The sequence below is a fragment of the Protopterus annectens genome, chromosome 6.part0 (genome assembly GCF_019279795.1).
Source record: "Protopterus annectens isolate FY-2018-M chromosome 6.part0, PAN1.0, whole genome shotgun sequence".
NCBI classification, from domain to species: domain Eukaryota; kingdom Metazoa; phylum Chordata; order Ceratodontiformes; family Protopteridae; genus Protopterus; species Protopterus annectens.
The window spans coordinates 802,997,593-803,015,808 of NC_056737.1; the positions used below are offsets into that span (position 1 = coordinate 802,997,593).

The 18,216-nt window shown below is 41.0% G+C and overlaps 1 protein-coding gene across 1 annotated transcript in view; it reads right to left on the reverse strand.

Annotated features, from left to right (window-relative positions):
* Positions 1 to 12,929, reverse strand: part of CCHR6.PART0H14orf39 (chromosome chr6.part0 C14orf39 homolog) — a 744,895-nt gene extending 731,966 nt beyond the window's left edge. The window contains exon 1 of the mRNA XM_044073583.1: positions 12,418 to 12,929. The gene's annotated coding sequence lies outside the window, so the exon portion shown is untranslated. The remainder of the gene's footprint in view (positions 1 to 12,417) is intronic.
* Positions 12,930 to 18,216: the final 5,287 nt, after the last annotated feature.

An 18,216-nucleotide genomic window follows, 5' to 3' on the forward strand; every position in this document is an offset into this window, starting at 1 on the left:
ACCAACAAACTGACTAGTTCAAATTTAAAAAGAACTGAAACACTTTCCCAAAAACCTATGCTATGACTGTTTGTTCGACAGAGATACAAATGGGAAATGACTACATGGTTAATAGAAGGCAATTTAAGGACTTAATGGACATGTCTTTTAATTTTTCTAATGTTAAACACTGTGTTTATAAACTGAATGAATTGTTAAGTGTCAGTGAATCTCATACTTTAAGGAGATGATTTTTTTCATTAGAAGAGAAATTATTTAAGTGTGTTCAAATTTACAAGTTTTAAAAGAGTATTTAAAACTTAAGATAGTCCCTAAGGGGCTACATATGTATAAATATCCTTTCAGTGTAGACTACAATGAAGTAGTAACCAAGGAATTTAACACTTTTTTTTGAAAAGTGTGGTTTTGGATTATTAACTAAAATGCTGAAACATTATGAGATTTTGTTGAAAGAGTTAGGTTTAGAACTTGACAGGTTGAACCAGGATATTGTGAAAGACTTGTTATTTCCTGAATATCAGGATTTATGTGAAAGGATAATGGTGAAAACTGACAAGAAGTGCTGTAATATTTTTTACAGAAAACAAAAGAAACTTGTAAGGGATAAAAAACAATACTTAGAAAACAAAGCATACCCCGGACCTAAGTCTGTTGTTGGGAGGTGTGACGCCCCTGCACTGGCCCAGTAATCAAGGAGCCTCAATCCTCACCACTAACACCAGTGAGGGACGTGCACATTGGGAGGATGACAAGTACACACACAGTAAAGTACAATTTCCCTTAAGAGCGCACAGAGATCATAGTCAGTCTGAGGCTGTTTTTTCCCTCTCTCTCCAGATCCCCAATAAGACTCCCCACTGGCACAGCTATAGGGTTAAGATCTCAGCCGCGTGGTCAAGCCAAAACCTCCAGCACCCTCTCTGTCCAACGAGTGCTTCCTGTCCCTGCCCAAGTAGCTCACACACACACACACACAAACACACACACTTTTTGATTTATATATATACACACACACACACACAAACACACAAACAAACAAACACACAAACACACACACTTTTTGATTTATATACAAACACACAGACACTCCTGGGAAAGGCTGGCATAGGTTCACTAGCTATGTCCCCTTCTGCCCAGACTATACAGTAGTACCAGCTGCCACCAACCACTACTTATCAGCTGCTATAAGGCCCTTCCCAAAGGGTGACCAATTCTACTGTGTAATGTTACTGATATCCAATTGGCGTGTCCAAGACTTTTAAGGCTATTTACGAGTGGCCTATATAGTGTCACCAAAAACATGCAAGTACACTAATAGCTTAAATATCTCTAAACAAACCACCACAATTAAAAGGTTTACACATTTTTAATAATAAAGGCACAAGACAATACTCAATAACTCAACACAGTGACAGAGTTCAGAATCACAGGAATTATTTTAAAACAACATTGCAGGACATTCTCACATAAACACAGAAAACATCTAGACTGATCTTATAGGTTCATAGATTGGTAATAAGCTAACTGCCCTTGTGAGCCATTTTAATCCTAGCCAATTATCCCTTGTGAGACTCAAACCCTGCACTTTGTGTTTGTAAGGCAAACACCTTAACCATTAGGCCACCCTCCCACTCTATATTATATACTATATTCCTATCTATCTCTAAGAGAAATACTATACCTAAATCTTACTTACAGAGCCAGGCAAATGCCAAGTGCTGAATGGATGTTTTCAGGTCCAAAGAGAAATACAAAATGCACAGACTCACTCTCTGAGATAGTTCTTAATTTACTATCAAACATTTCTGCTGGGGTTATCTCAGATTACATTATTCTTGTCACCTCTGCCTTTAGTTCCCAGGCTAACAGGAACTTAAAATATAACACCTCTGTATTAAAAAATACTTATCTCTCAGAAATTTTGTCTAGAACTGGAAGTCGTAAAACTGTTAAACACTTTTACCTTGGAAACCTGTAATTATTTCTGTTTCCAGACAACAGAAAGAATTTCTAGCTGCAAACATTTTGTCTCCAAGATGAGATAAACACCACTGTAAACAATTCAACTCATTTTCTTAGAGTTTTGCTCTTTTCCAGTAGGGTGCACTGTGGTTACATTTTTGAAGCTAGTACAGAACATACAGTTCAACATACACTTCAGCATCAGTAGTTTAATATACACATAACATATAGTTTTCTTACATTTGTAAGACAAGCATGTAAATCATATTACTACTTCCAAATGACATAGAATTAATTATAAAATTCCAGCTAGCTGGGCTGGCAGCCTTCACAACCCCCCCGAAAACTCAAGCTAGTTTTTCAAGTGACCCTTGAGAAACATTGCTTTAGAGGGTTGAGCCTATCTGGGAATACCTTACCCCATTCCCTGTCTTGAGAGCCCATCTGCATTGGCATTGCTAACCCCACTGTGGTGCTGCACTGTCATATCATATGCTTGAAACCCTAGACTCCACCTTAGTAACTTGGCATTTTGCTGGCTTGCTCGATGTAGCCATGTTAGGGGATAGTGGTCTGTAACTACAGTGAATTTTGTTCCATACAGATAAGGCTGGAGTTTCTGCAGTGCCCACACTATGGCTAGACATTCCTTTTCTACAGCTGCATACCACTCCTCACTGGGTTGGAGCCTACGACTGAGATAAACCACTGGGTGCTCTTACCCTCTGAAGAAATCTGGCTAAGTACAGCCCCCACCCTATGGTTCGAAGCATCCACCTGCACAACAATTTTTTTGCTGTAATCTGGACTTGCTAACACAGGGGGTCCTCCCAAAAACTCTTTAAGCTTCTGGAATGCCTGCTCACATGCTGGGGTCCACACTACCTTATCTGGCCTGTTTTTCCTTGTCAGGTCTGTGAGGGGAGCAGCTATGGTACTATAATTAGGGGCAAACTTTCTGTAGTACCCTGCTGTCCCTAAAAATGCCCTCACCTGCTTTTTGGTAACAGATGCAAACCATGCCTGAATGGCTTTCACTTTGACCAGTTCTGGCCTGATCTTACCACTCATCACTCTATGTCCCAGGTAGAAGACCTCTGCCATACCCACCTGACATTTGCTGAGCTTAATGGTTAACCTAGCCCTCTGTAGTCTGCCCAGCACCTCCCTGACATGCTGAAGGTGCTCTTGCCAAGAATGGTTGTAGATGTTAATATCATTTAGGTAAGCAAGCGCAAAATGTTCTACTCCTGCTAGGATATGATCTTCCAGTCTCTGAAAAGTCGCTGGGGCATTTTTCATCCCAAAGGGCATATTAGTGAACTTATACAAGCGAAAAGGAGTCACAAAGGCTGATCTCTCTCTAGCACTGGGAGTCAAGGGCACCTGCCACTAACCCTTGGTAAGATCAATGGTGGTAAGATACTTACCCCACCCAGCTGCTCTAGGGCTTCATCTGTCCCAGGCATGGGGTAAGCACCCGACTCTGTGTGACTATTAAATTTCCTGTAGTCCACACAGAACCTGGTGATGCCATCCTTCTTTGGTACCAGAACCACTGGGAAGGCCCAGGGACTGCTGGACTCCTAAATTACCCCTAGTTCCAACATTTCCTGTATCTCCTCCCTCAGAGTCTGTTTGACTCTCTCAGGCACCCTATAAGGGGCCTGCTTAATAGGCCTTTGGGGTGCTGTATCTACATGGTGTTGCACCAGGTGGGTGCACCTTGGTTTCCCAGTGAACATGTCCCCAAACTCCTGTAACACTGCTCGGACTTCTCAAACCTGGGCAGGAGATAGCTGCTGGGACATTGCTACCCCTTCCACTGAGGTGTCAGCCCGAGCCTCACTGAGGAGATTTCTGCTGGGTTATCTCAGATTACATTATTCTTGTCACCTCTGTCTTTAGTTCCCAGGCTAACAGGAACTTAAAATATAACACCTCTGTGCTAAAAATACTTATCTCTCAGAAGTTTTGTCTAGAACTGGAAGTCGTAAAACTGTTAAAGACTTTTACCTTGGAAACCTGTAATTATTTCTGTTTCCAGACAACAGAAAGAATTTCTAGCTGCAAGCATTTTGTCTCCAAGATGAGATAAACACCACTGTAAACAATTCAACTCATTTTCTTAGAGTTTTGCTCTTTTCCAGTAGGGTGCATTGTGGTTATATTTTTGAAACTCAGTACATAACACACAGTTCAACACACTCTTCTGCACCAGTAGTTTAATACACACATAACATATAGCTTTCTTACATTTGTAAGACAAGCATACAAATCATATTACTATTCCTAAATGACATAGAATTATTTACAAAATTCCAGCTAGCTGGGCTGGCAGCCTTCACGGGGGGGGGGGGGGGATAAAGTAGCGTTTTACCAGTCACCACCCAGTCCAAGAGAAGTTAACAACTTTGCCCCCTAAATTGTGCCCCCCACACCCCCCTATCTATATATACTAACTCCAGGATCACACTACAGTGGAGAAAAGGGCACATAAGTTTAACTGGCCCAACAGTACTTACATTCAGTGAAATGTGATTCAGTGAAATGAGTTTTCAGTGATTTGAGCTTTCAGCGATTTTTTTGAGGGTGAACTGAAATTCGGTGAAATGAGTTTTCAGTGAATCAAAGTAGACCCATCTATATACATACATATATATATATATATATATACACACACACACACACACATTATATATATATATGGGTCTACTTCATATGACCTAAATTTCATTTGACTGAGACCAAAACACAGAAAGTTCAAAAGACTGAAAACTCATTTGACTGAAACTCATAACACTGACACAGTAAAGTAAAAGGTATATGCCTTTTTCCCCACTGAATTGCGATCCTGGAGTTAGTATATATTGTTAGGGTGAGTGTGGGGGGGCACAGCCCCCCCACATAGTTTAGGTAAATATTGTTTTCTGCAAAGAGTTATTCATTGCAGTTATAAATATCCATGTGTATGGTTTAAAATGTATAAAGTATGTGGGGGGCTCTGCCCCCCACATCAGAAAAGAGGGGTAATAAAAGGTCAATTGGTGAGGGCTAGTAGAATGACCTCTGATGATCAGGATTTTCAGAACGAGTGTAAATACATTATGGAAATGTTTAAGGCTAGAGGTTATCCTGCTCATTTGTTATCTGAAGTTTACACAGAAGTCATAGAGGCCAGGGCTCATAGATTTGCTCCCATCTTGGGTAAAACTCTGCCTTCTTTGGATATGGCCACATTTAATGATGATGGTGATGATGACCGGGGTAAATTTCCATCTGCCCTAGTCATTACTTATAGTGGTGAAACTAATTTAGTGAAAAGGGTAATAAATAATGAAGTGAACAGGTTTGCCAGGTTATCAAATTTAAACTCCATATTTGAGAAACCACTTAAGCATGTATACAAAAAAGGCCATAACATCAAAAATATACTAGAAGGAGGTTCACACAACCAAACCTATGGCACTTGTTTGAGTGGCAAGAAAGGAACACACAAGTGTGGAAACTGCTCTCAGTGTTGTAAGATCTGGAACGGAGAGGTCCTGTTTTTAAAATGTAGAAACAAACATATTGTGACTAAAGGGTTTGCAAATTGCAGCACCACAGGTGTTGTTTATATTGCCCTGTGCGGGTTATGTGATTCTTTTTATGTGGGTAAGACAGAGAGAAAGTTAAAACAAAGAATATATGAGCATGGGTAAGATATAAGAAAGAAAAAATGATAACAATGCCCTGTTCAAACACTCACAAGTATGTGCAAATGCTGAGTTTAAATTCTTTGTGATAGAAGTTGTAACCACTGACCCCAGGGGAGGACCCTGGGAGACCCGGCTTGAATATAGGGAGTTATACTGGCAATTGGTGTTGGATGCCAGTAACCATCCAGGGTTAAATTACATGGTACTTTTAAAGCCAGTTCTGAAACTCAGGCCTGCTAAATTATAAACCACAACAGTATAATGACAATTATTACATTAAATTAATTATAGAACAACATTTATATAAATATTTATATATTTTATATAGTTTATTTATGTATGTAATCATTCTTGCTTCTTCCACTAGATGGTGTTATTTCATGCTACCTTATTTTACCATTTTTTTACATGGTTTTATGTTTTTTATAAATTTTTTTTATAAAATATTTATTGTTTTATAACATAGGTTCATAGGTTCGTACTAGGCTATCTGCCCTAGGGCATTTATAAGCCTAGCCAGAGTGTGTGTGGCTTTCACCACTCCTTAGGATGAGAATACTATGCCCTTTTAGGGGTTTAGTTTACTATGCCTCTGTCTAGTAGTGACACAGAGATGACCCCCGGGGTAAACCTACGATCTCCCATCCACTCGTCAAGATTTCTCTTGAATAGAGTCAGTGAGGGGCTCTGCCTAACATGGACTGGGATTCTGTTCCAGAGTGTAGGGAGCCTCTGGGTTATGAATCTGTCCCTCCAGCACGTCCTATTTATTTCTGTGTTGAGGTTTAAGTCTCTTGCTCTCGTGGCTCTGATGGATTTGGATTTTCTGAGGTGGAGCATGTCCATTAATTCCGGATTGGACATGGCCTTGTACGTCAGACACAGATCACCTCTGAGTAGGCGGTATGCGACTGAATAGAGCTGGAGTTTTTTCAGTCGGGCAGCATATGACATATGTTTAAGACCCTTTATCCTCTTGGTGAGGAACTTTTGGGGTCTTTCCAACTGCTGCAGGTGTCGGGTAAGATACATCCCAGATGGGGCATTGTACTCAATCATTGGCCTGATAAGAGAAGAGTACAGGGGCACAATGACCTCTCTTGATCTAGATGTGAAACCCTTCATGATAAGGTGGGCAATATAGAAGGTCTTCCTAACCACTTTGGCAATGTGAGTGTCAAATGAGAGGTTACTGTCAACCTGGGTCCCTGATTACCTCTTCCGTACTTAATGGATTACCACCTATGTGGTAATTTGTGGGTACCTTGTTTTTCCCAAAGGGTATGACTATACATTTTTTGGCGTTCAGCTTAAGGCCATGGCTCTGGCACCAATTATCCGTTTCTATGAGGCCTCTCTGAAGGATGTCTGTGTCCGCTGAAGTATCAATTATGGCACCCAGTTTGCAGTCATCTGCGAACTTTGTCAGCCACAATCCTCCTATGTTTGCCTGTACCTCAGAAAAATAAATGCTGAATAAGAGGGGTCCCAGGACTGAGCCCTGTGGGACACCGCTTGTGACTGGCTTAGAGTCTGACATAGCTCCAGCAACTCTGACCCTGTGGGTTCTGTCCTTGAGCCAGTTTGCAACCCATCTTGTGACATATGGGTTTACATTTAAGCTGGTGAGTTTGTCTATGATGCCCGAGTGGGGTATTGTGTCAAAGGCTTTTGCAAGGTCAAGGTAGGCTGTGTGAACTGCCTTACCCTCATCAATGGCCTTAGTGACTGTTTCAAAAAAGTCAACCAAGTTCAAAAGGCAGGATCTGCCCTTGACAAAGCCAAATTGGGTAGGATCCAATGACTGTAGGTCCCCAATGTCTTTGTTTATGAGTTCCATAATGATCCTCTCCATAGCTTTGCAGACCAGGCTCGTCAAGCTTATGGGGCGGTAATTTCCAGGGTCCGTAGAAGCACCGCCTTTGTGAAGTGGGACCACTGTTGCCGTACGCCACTCTTTGGGTACGTATCCTGTAGTAAGGCTAAGATTAAACAGCAGCCTTATGTGTGGGTTTAGTTCCTCTTGGAGTTCATGTAGCACACAGCCCGGGACACCGTCCAGTCCCATTGATGCTGTGTTTTTAGCTTTAGAGAGGGCGGCTCTCACCTGGGCATCTGAGATGTTAGGGAGGCTACACTCTGCTGGGATAGTTATTTCTCCTTTTGGGGGGGGGGAGGAGAAATTTCAACTGAACCTGTCTGCCAGAATGTTGGCAATGTCAGTGGGTTCAGTGTATTTTGTGTCATTTTGGACTAACTCTGAGCATATCTGGGAGTTTCCACCCAGGTTTCTAACATAGCTAAAGAAGGCCTTGTGATTGTCTTTTGTGTCTTTTGCCTTTTTTTCTCTCAAAGTTGGCCTTGGATGATTTTATGAGTGATCGTAGTTTTTTGCTAGTACTGATCAGAGATGCCTTCCCTTTTAGGGATTTTGCTCTGTCATGTAGTAGCTTCCTCCTCCTGTTGTAAAGTTTGTTTATGGCTGGGGTCCACCAGACCGGGCGCCTGCCTTTGGGGGAATGGGTCTTGGTTTTATTTGGGATTGCATGATCCATGCATTCTTGAAGGTGCCCGTAGAAGGCATTTGCAAGGGATTGAGCAGTGTGGGTTGTGGTTTCCACTGGCCCAGGGGCCTTGAAGGATACCACTTCAGTCTTAAGAAGTGTGAAGTTGGCTTTTGAGAAGTTCTTCACTGTGGTCTTTTGTGCAGGGGGTGGGGGCGGGATGTGGATTTCCAGTGAGATTAATTTATGGTCTGATCTTACCAAAGAGGGATATACTTCCGGTGTGGAGCATTTTGTCCCCATATTTGTGATGATCAGGTCTAGTATATTGTCTCCTCTTGTGGGAATGGTGACTAGTTGTTCCATTGCATTTGAGTTTATGAATTCTAGGAACCTTTGGGCTAGGGTGTTGGAGTAATGTTCCCAGTCTATGTTTGGGTAGTTGAAGTCTCCCAAAATGATGGTATTTGGAGAGACATTCATATTCTCCAGTGTCTTCAGGAAGGCTGTGTGGGGTTCCTGAGTTTGAGAGGGTGGTCTGTAGCATGCTACATGAGTATTTTATGTGGACAATTCACACAATACACCCTATTTGATGCATTTTACATTACAAAAGTTTTAAGATTGATTTCATGTTACAGATTTTATTTCATTCATCTCATACATTCTGTATTTTAATTCATTTAAATTGCACCTTCATTGTTAGTTGTTTAATTGATCAATGCTTCTTATTGGTTAATTTCCATTTGAAATTGTATTTAACATGGCCTTTGGGACAGTACATGCCTATCTAATGAAGTTTGTAAAACGAAAACATAAGGGGAACTGTTTTTACAACATTTATGTGCTTGATGTGCTTTGTGCTTTTAAACCACTGTGTTCGTGTGCATTTTAGATTAAACTTCTGTTGAGTGGACCAGCTGGTTTCCGGTGCCTTTCTGCAGGACATAGAAATGTCCCAGTTTAGACCGCTCAGTCTGAATGGTGACTTGGCTTCCCAGGGTGGCCATTCCCCCTGCTTTCCCCTCCTAAGCAGCTCTGGGGACTTTGTGATTTTTCGGAGATGCCATTGGGTATGGGGAAAGGTCAGATGCCTTTGCACTGGCAGGAGCCTCCCAAGCCCTGCCGCCATCAGTCAGTTACTCCCTCAAGGACTTCTGTCATGGGGGTTCTGCTTGACCCCACTCACCCAGGCAGGAGCTCTCCAAGCACTACACCCATCTGCCTGGTGCTCCCATACTGACTTCTGTCAGGGCCAAACCCTACAGTCCTCCCCTTTGACCTGGCCAAGAGACCTTACCCAGCCGCCCCACCCCCCCAAGTCAGGGGGACTCCGCTGCCTGCATGTCTACTGCAGGCTGCCAAATTGTGCCAGATCGCTCATGCCCTCAGACTCTCTCAGGGGAGCTTCCCTCTGATCTCGTCCGCTCCTCCAGAACTCCCTTTGGCCGCTGAGGGGCAGATCTGCTCTCATGAAGGCTTCAGAGTCCCCCCCTGCTTTCCCATCCAGAGCAGCTCCTGGGACTTGATTTTTCAAGGATGCTGTCGGTTATGGATGCCTTCGCCCTGGCAGGAGCTCTCCAGGCCCCGCTGCTGTCTGCCCTAGTGCTCCCTTAAGGACTTCCATTGTCTGGAGCTCTGACTGAACCCTCTCACCCAGGCAGCAGCTCACCCAGCCCTGCCACTATCTGCCTCTCTCCCCCTTCCAGACTTCCGTTCCAGAGGGGGCATGATCCATACCCCCTTACCCAGGTGAGAGCTGTCCTGTACCAGTCACTTTCCAGCTCTCTCTCCCTTCCAGACTTCCATCTGGACTGACCCCTCTGGGGTTCCACTTCTACCCAGGACAGCGAGCTCTTTTCCAGGGTTCCATATCTCCTAACTACTGCCAAATCATGCAGTGTCATGTGTTCTCTTGGAACCTCTCAGGGGATCTTCCCAGCCTCATGGAACTCTGCTGGGCCACGAAGCCTCAGACAGTCCCTCATTCAGACTTCTGTGATACCGGCTCTCCACTTTGCCTTGCACCTAGGGCTTTCAAACTCGCAGGGGAGATAGCCCTGGGTCTCCCCATCTCTGCACTTTTTGCGGCACACCTTAGTCTCTCACACCCATGGTGCGAGGCGCCGACGAATGTGCATCGCTTCATGCCTCCTGGCATGTGGCCTCTTGCCTCCTGGGTGGTGATATTCACAGAGTGGCATCCCCACAGTGCCTGGTGAAGGACAGAAGGCCAACCTGCCTGCCCCGGTGCAAGACAACATGGCTGCCCTATCTCCACTCCCATGGGGGCTGGGAGAATGGGATTGCAGACCTGGCTTCCCAGGGCAGCCCTCAAGTGTCCCAGTTTAGGTCTTGTAACAAAATGGTCAGCTTGGGTAACCCCTAATCATAGTCTGCTTTTATACCTTCCTTTAAAAATTCTAAAAATCTAGACTACATTGAATAATGGCTGCCTAGTTGTCAATAATATCCTATCCAATATTAAACATTATTCAAATTCTTGGCGTCTTATATCTGTCCCTACAATCTAAATCCCTCAAACTGGAAGAAGTTCCTGCTTTATGCTGCCTGGGTTGCTGCTGTCTTTTCACCCTGTGGCTGCAGGTAGTACTCCGGGTGCAATCAGAAACGTCCAGCATAAAACACCTTTTGGAATCTATTACCTAGGTGACTTGAGAGAGCATTCCATCTTGGTGTGTTTCAACAACGCCTTTAAAAATAGCATTTAGTGAAAAACTCCCATCAAAGCATTTCAACTCCACCAAAACTCTACTCTATTTTGTGTTGCTTATTAACTGTATTTTATTGATTTTGGTGTTGTAATTTAAATGTCTTAATTTATTTCATACTAAGTGCAAGTACTGGGTAGTTAAGTATTTAAGTTAAGTGAAGTTGAAGATGAAGAAATTGCTAGATAAGTGGTTACTCTCAAGGCTCCTAGTAACAAAAAAGTCTGTCATTATTTTCTGACTTAAATCTTCAATGATTTGCAAGAAAACCACAATTTTATGAAAAATGCCCAAGCAATACTAGCCCAGCAATTAACAGCCCCACATACTGTACTTCTCAACTGTACAGATTTTCACCTAATATTTTTGATTATTTTTTCATAAAATTGTGGTTTTCTCGCAAATCATTGAAGATTTAAGTCAGAAAATAATGACAGACTTTTTTGTTTCAGATTTCATATCCTTCATAAAATTCATGCTAATGCAAAACCTGCTATTCTACTTTCTAACAGCAATATTGTCTCTATTTTTGGGCCTTTGTCCCCCCATTATTTATGGCTTTGTCCAGATTTCTTGCTCTAAGAGGTTGAAAGTTATGCCAGCCAACCCACCTTTCCATACATATTTAAATAATAGGTATTGTTATAGCATAAAACGGAAAAATGTTTACTTTATGCACAACTGTCAAAAAGTATGTGAAAGAAATGAGTGCATAAAACATTCTACGATAAACACATGGCATGCAGTGAAGTCACATTTGCAAAATGCCAAACCTGAGAAAAACAGACATGTACATACTTAAAGATGGAAATGATAAAAATGTGGATCTACCAACTTTGATGTGTTCATATTATAATTCTGGTTACTTCTTTCAACATCATAATTACATGTATACAGCTCTCAAAACATGTAATATCTTGATTATAACAGTGTTATAATTATCTTGTGTTTATGAAAGTACCAGGGACCTACTGACTGGGTCAGCTTTAGTAGTATGTAGGGTTGCCACCTTTTCAAATGCCCAAAGTGGGGCATTTTTGGTACAAACATCAGATTTTGCAGGGCAAAACATACATACGGCCAGTACAACTGACAAAACTTCACTTTTTTTCCTAAATAAAAGCTTATTCTTGTAGCATTTTAGTTGCTTATTCTGTTTCTTATAACATTTAGGTGTCTCAGATACAGAATAACTGTTTTATGCAACGATTACATAAAATATAGGAAATAGTTTTGTCCTAAAATCTCAGGACATTTGGGATTTCCTCGCAAAGTGGGAGGTAGTAAGTAGTATGCCGAGATTCAACATTACCACAACAGAAGGCCGTCATGCAATAACCTATTCACTTCCTCTTCTTCACTTAAAAATAAAGTCAAGGACAAGTTTTATTGTATTGTTACCGTACAAAAGTAGATAAAAGGTATTTGTATTAATATGCAGTTTCTGAACACTGGCACCTGTTGTACAAACTACAGAAATGTTTACGTAACATTTTTAGAAGTCGTCTTGCAACTTACCAACACCCTATAAAACGTATGTAACAAGTTAGGGAACTGAATTAGTTGTGTACGTTTTCAAAACAGCCTGCAGATTTACCCTCACATTCGTTTCTATTAACGTACTGTAAACGCTCCCCAATCGATAACCTTCTGGCGGGAAAAACAAAACAGCTTCCGAAATCTGAACGAAATCTCTTCTCGTGCCACGGTGCGCAGAACATTAAATCTGATAGTTTCCATTTTTTGTATTGCTAAAAAATTCTTGTATTTTTATAGAATTAGGGGTGTGTTTTTCTGCATTTGTGGGTGTTTCACTTTGAAATGAAATTACTTTCACAGTTCTACATAATTATTTTTTCGTTGTTGCAGTTTGTGCTTTTATAGACGCGTTGCTGAAGGATACAATATCGTTTAGTCGTGGGCACTTTACGGTAACTTTTTCTATTTCATCTTAATCAATTGTGTTGCTACCACAACTTATACCTGACAGCAGCTAACAAAAAAAGGCTGAAACAAGCGTCTGAGCTGATGTTTGAATGCATTCCTCTCAATCATCTTTGAATTCAGACATCTCCGATTTTTTTTTTTTTTTTTTTTTTTTTTTTTTGTTTTGCACCATTTGTTTGTTTGTTTCGGCTTTTCCCGGTTAGGGGTCGCCACAGCGGAACTCCGGTCCGCTAATGATTGGCAGTAGATTTTGACGTGCTGACTTGCCGGGCCTAACGCACAACCTTCAACGAAGGAACGCCCATTCACGCATGTCGCCCCCACACCTCTCAAGTGTACCTCATTTGTGGTCTTAAAAAGTACTTGTTCCTCGAAGTTCCTCAATGTTCCACATTGAAAGATTCTGTCACGCATTCAGTGTCAGGATTTTTTAAGTGAAATCCAAGGTAAATAGAAATGAATCATATTAATTCATTAAAACATCTTCTTTATAAGTAAAACCAGCATATTTTAACCATCCTATGGCCTTCCTAGTTGAAGTTGTTAGTAAACCATTAGTATATGTTCCACATTTTGCCCATTTGTTCCACATTATGAGAGCTGCTGTTCCTCATTTTGGAGATGGAAGGTTGAGAGCTATGGTCGCCACACAGAAGACGCTCTGAGAATCGAACGGGCAACGTCTGTGAGGCGACAATGCTACCGCAGCACCACCACCGCTTTTATGGTAAATTACTGGGGCATACAGGTGCTTAGTAATGCCAGTCATTAGTGTTTCATGCTTCTTGTTGATCATAAATGTATACTGATGCATAACATGCTCTTCTATTAACCATAGTTGCCAACAAATGACCTACAGAATTAGGAAACCGCCACAAATAACTGCGGCATAGGTCTCAACCTCTTAAGAGGCCAAGGTGGAACACAAACCCTAGCGATTTGTGCAGTCAATATGTGGAACACCGTATTCGCCCATTGCGTACGCGCACCATTTCATTGGGACCTGGTTGAAGTGGGCCATAAGTATTAAGCTAATAAATACTGTACATTTTTAAAATCCAATAAGATACGTTTGTAAAATAAAACAGTCAGCAGAAACCATTAATAAAATACAATATACTCAGCAGCAAATAGTTATGTAACAGTATTCAACTGCAACTATTAAATAAAATGCTCTTCAGCACCTATTTTTCCACCCCCTCTACATTTCTCCCCACTAAATCAGTTAACTAAACCAGTCAAGGACAAATCAGAGAAGAATCGGGGACAAATAAAGAATTAGTCAGGGACACTTTTAAAATATTGCTTGAACATTGCTAGTATAAGAGAATGTGAATTAATACAAACTTTCTGAAATTAAAAAAGTATACAAGTCATCATTATTTATTAAATGTAATGCACCACCTTTTCTCCAAAAGTAACAAACTTGGCTCTCAATGAGTCAGGGACAAATCCAGAAATAATCAGGGACACTCAGCTGAGGACTTAACCCTCCAGCTGTGCCAGTGGGAAGCCTTATTGGAGACCTGAGGAGAGACAGAGAGAGAAACCCAGACCCCGTGCTAAGTGTGTTCCCTGTGTGGTCTTAATGGAAATTGAGCTTGATGCAGAGAGCTGCATCTGGAAAGACTGGATGTATCTATTTTTGTTCCAAGTGAACGTCCCTCTCCAGTGCCAGTGGTGAGAATTCACGCTCCTTGATTGCTGGCCCAGAGTGGGGACGTTTTAAGCATCATAGGAATTACAAGGTAAGCAAGCCATGAGACCATTTGCACTTCATGATGCAACTCTTGCTTCACCTCATCATAAAAGGGTTCTCATCCAGGAAAAAAAGGTCATTGTTCCCCTCTACTCGACACACATTAGACCCATTATAGAGTACAATGCCCCTTTTGGAATGTACCTCACAAGACATCTGCAGCAGCTGGAAAGGCCACAGAAGTACCTCACAAAGAGGATTACTGGCCTCAAACAATTGCCCGACACTGACCTCCTCAAAAAACTCCAGCTTTACTCTGTAGCATATCGCGTACTCCGAGGTGATCTCTGCCTAACATATAAAGCTATGTCAAACCCAGAGCTGTTGGACATGCTACACCTAAAGAAAACCCAATCCCTCCGAGCTACACGCTCTAGGGACCTAAACCTTGTCACCACAATAAACAGGACATGCTGGAGGGATAGATTCCTGTCCCCGAGACTTTCCATACTCTGGAACAGGCTACCCATCTATGTCAAGCAAAGTTCTTTAGTAGCACTCTTCAAGAAAAATCTTGATGAGTGGATGGGAAATAGGAAATACACCCCGGGGATCACTTCTGTGTCTCTGCTCGACAGTGGCACAGGAAAATAACTTTCTTGGGTGGCGTAAGCCAGGGAACCTTGTTGGCTAGGCTTACGTAGGCCCTTGGGCCGCTAGTCTAGTACCTACCTATGATGGCACAGCAAGTCACGCCAAAATTGAATTTTCAGATGCTCATCCAGTTGTGAAGGTTAGTCTTGAAGGATATGAGAAAGTCACTCTGTTTAATGTATGAGGGAACTTTACTACAGAGATGTATAAACATTGTGTGCCTGTTACTCACACCCAGTGACTGGCTCATTCAATTCTGAACACTGGTGCAAATCTTTGTAGTTTTGTTTGCTCAGTACCCTCACTTAGTGACTACCCCAGTCAGTGCTGAGCAGCAGTGAATAACTTTGTGGATCTGCCACTCTCAAGTCCCATAAGCAGTACTAGCCCATGTGTTTCAATCAGATAACATTCCCATGTAGTTTCAACCAGAGACAGCACAACAGTCAATACTTTGGTGGAAACTACAACAAAAGGATTTTTTTTTGTTAGGAGAAATAGGTTTCTCTCTGAACCCCTTCTACCCCCCTTACTTAAATATGCAAACTCCATGGTCACAATACTGTACAGAAAAGAAAACGAGCCTACAAAATAGAAATTACTGCTGGCAAATAAATAGAAACTGCACCAGCAGTGATTTCCGATGAGTAATAAAAATCAGGTAGTTCAAAGTCCAGAAATGAATTCAACAATTTGAAATCTTATTCTCTTTACACTTGACAAAGACTAGGGAAACCTAGTAGTACAGAACCTCCTGAGTCTGTGTGCCAAGTACACAGGTCCATGACTGCTCTGACTTTGTTCCCTTTAGCAGTACAGAACCTTTTGTATGACCAGTACACAAGTCCATAGCTGCTTTGACTTGGTTCCATTTAGCAGTGCAGTACACAAGTATAGTGAGGTGCCATTTCTTTTTCTGTTTTCCTTTTTTTTTTTTTTTAACCATCGCCATTTTCTTGAAAAGTAAGACTGGCTCGTATACTGCAATGCCAATTGGCTATAACTGCAGTATACAAGCCAGTCAAATATCGCAAAGCAGATCCACCACTGTTCAATGCTACACAGCAGAACAGTAGGCTAAATCAACCGCAAATGCAGAGCATTCTGCACAATCTGGAGCACTTGGTTGCTCAGAATCAGGGAGACTTTTTAAAATATTACTACTGTTAACTTAAAAAGTTGACACTATAAGAATGTGAATTAGCATACATTTCCTGAAGGAAAAAAATCTGCAACTATAATTAATGGCATTATTTATTTAGCGTAATCCACCACCTTTTGTCCAAATATCGACAGTCTTTGGGAGAGGCAGAGCAACATTTTGAGCCAAAATCAGGGACAGATGAAAGCTATGCTACACATATCTCTCAAGTGCATAAAGATAGATCGTGATTAAATAGGGCCCTAGCCAGGGTAATAGACCAGGCCTCCTCACCTCCCACCCCCATATCAGTTTCCCATAACCTGGTTGTCTCTACCCAGTCACCATAAAACATCGTTCAAACCTGAATGTGTGCTTACTTTTTTCATCTTTATTTTTACAATGATGAGATAGATTTGGATTTAAATTAAACATTTTATTTCCGATTTTACAACAAAACACTTTAGCCATTTGCTTAAAAAAACACTGAAAATAAACTTAGTACGAGCAACAATAGATATTTTCCCTGTCAAAAATTGCATTTATTGAAAGTGCATCTGGGAAGTCATTAAACTACAAGAGACATGCTGGGATTCACAATCAAATAGAATACAGTGAAGCAATAATTAGAGATTAAATAAATGGTGCAGGGATTCAAAAGGCAATGTATAAAACTATCTGTTACAGCTTGGGACAGGTAACTGAACACGTGTCCCCTTTCAGGAGCAGCCCATGTGCACTGTCTGGTGAATTGATTTGACCAGTCACACAGTAGACAAATGAAGTCTCGGGAAGCAAACCTTAAATTGCAGGAAGCAGCTCATTAACAGCTCATAGCCTTACTTATCTGCACTAACTGCGAGACAGGCACTGTTGTAGCCCAACTCAAAGCATTTCACATCCACCTACCTGTAAAAACAAGCTAAACTAAAAATGTATTTATAGTTAAATTAGACTACAAGCAGCCAGTTTATTCACAACAAATAATAAACACACTCTCAACAGTAAAAAAAAGCAAGGATTGTACAAAAAGAACATGAAGAATAAATCCAGTTGATGTAGTAAAACGTTTTATTCTGAGCGCATTCGCAGTTTAACCAACCGCTTCATTGGACAATATCATTGCACTTCAGCTAAAACATTTTTAAAAGGCATCTAAACCAATAAAAATGACACAATCACTTATCAATTAATTAGCTCAAATCAGTATCAATCTCTGTTCTAAAAGCAATGCACACAAACTAGTGTAATGTCAACAGAAACATATATTAAACTAGTGCAAACATATTAAAAAAAATATATATAATATATATATATATATATATATATATATATATATGTACATGCTGGTAGTATGATACTTACAGTAACATTAGATCAGCATAAATAGAAAAAATATATATACAATATATGTAAACCAAAATTCGTGAAGGCCATCAAGCAGAAGAACATGAGTAAGCATGTCTTATACTATTTGCGTGCAGATCTATTTTTAAGCACTGGTTTGATGCAAACTTTGTCATTCAAACCTTTGCCTTTATTTGCCATCATTCTAATTATCTACTTCAACTCACTGTTTTCCACTCTGTTCTTTATATCACCTCCTCGTTCATCCTTTGATATTACTTCCAGTACCATAAACTTGAATGTATGTTCATCACCCAGTTTGTGTGCTTTGCTTTTAGAACAGAGATTCATATTGACTTGAGCTAATTAATTAATTGATTTTGTCATTTTTATTGGCTTAGATGCCTTTTAAAAAATGTTTTAGCTGAAGTGCAATGATATTGTCTGATGAAGTGGTTGGTTAAACTGCAAAAGCGCTCACAATAAAACGTTTTACTACATCAACTGGATTTATTCTTTATGTCCTTGT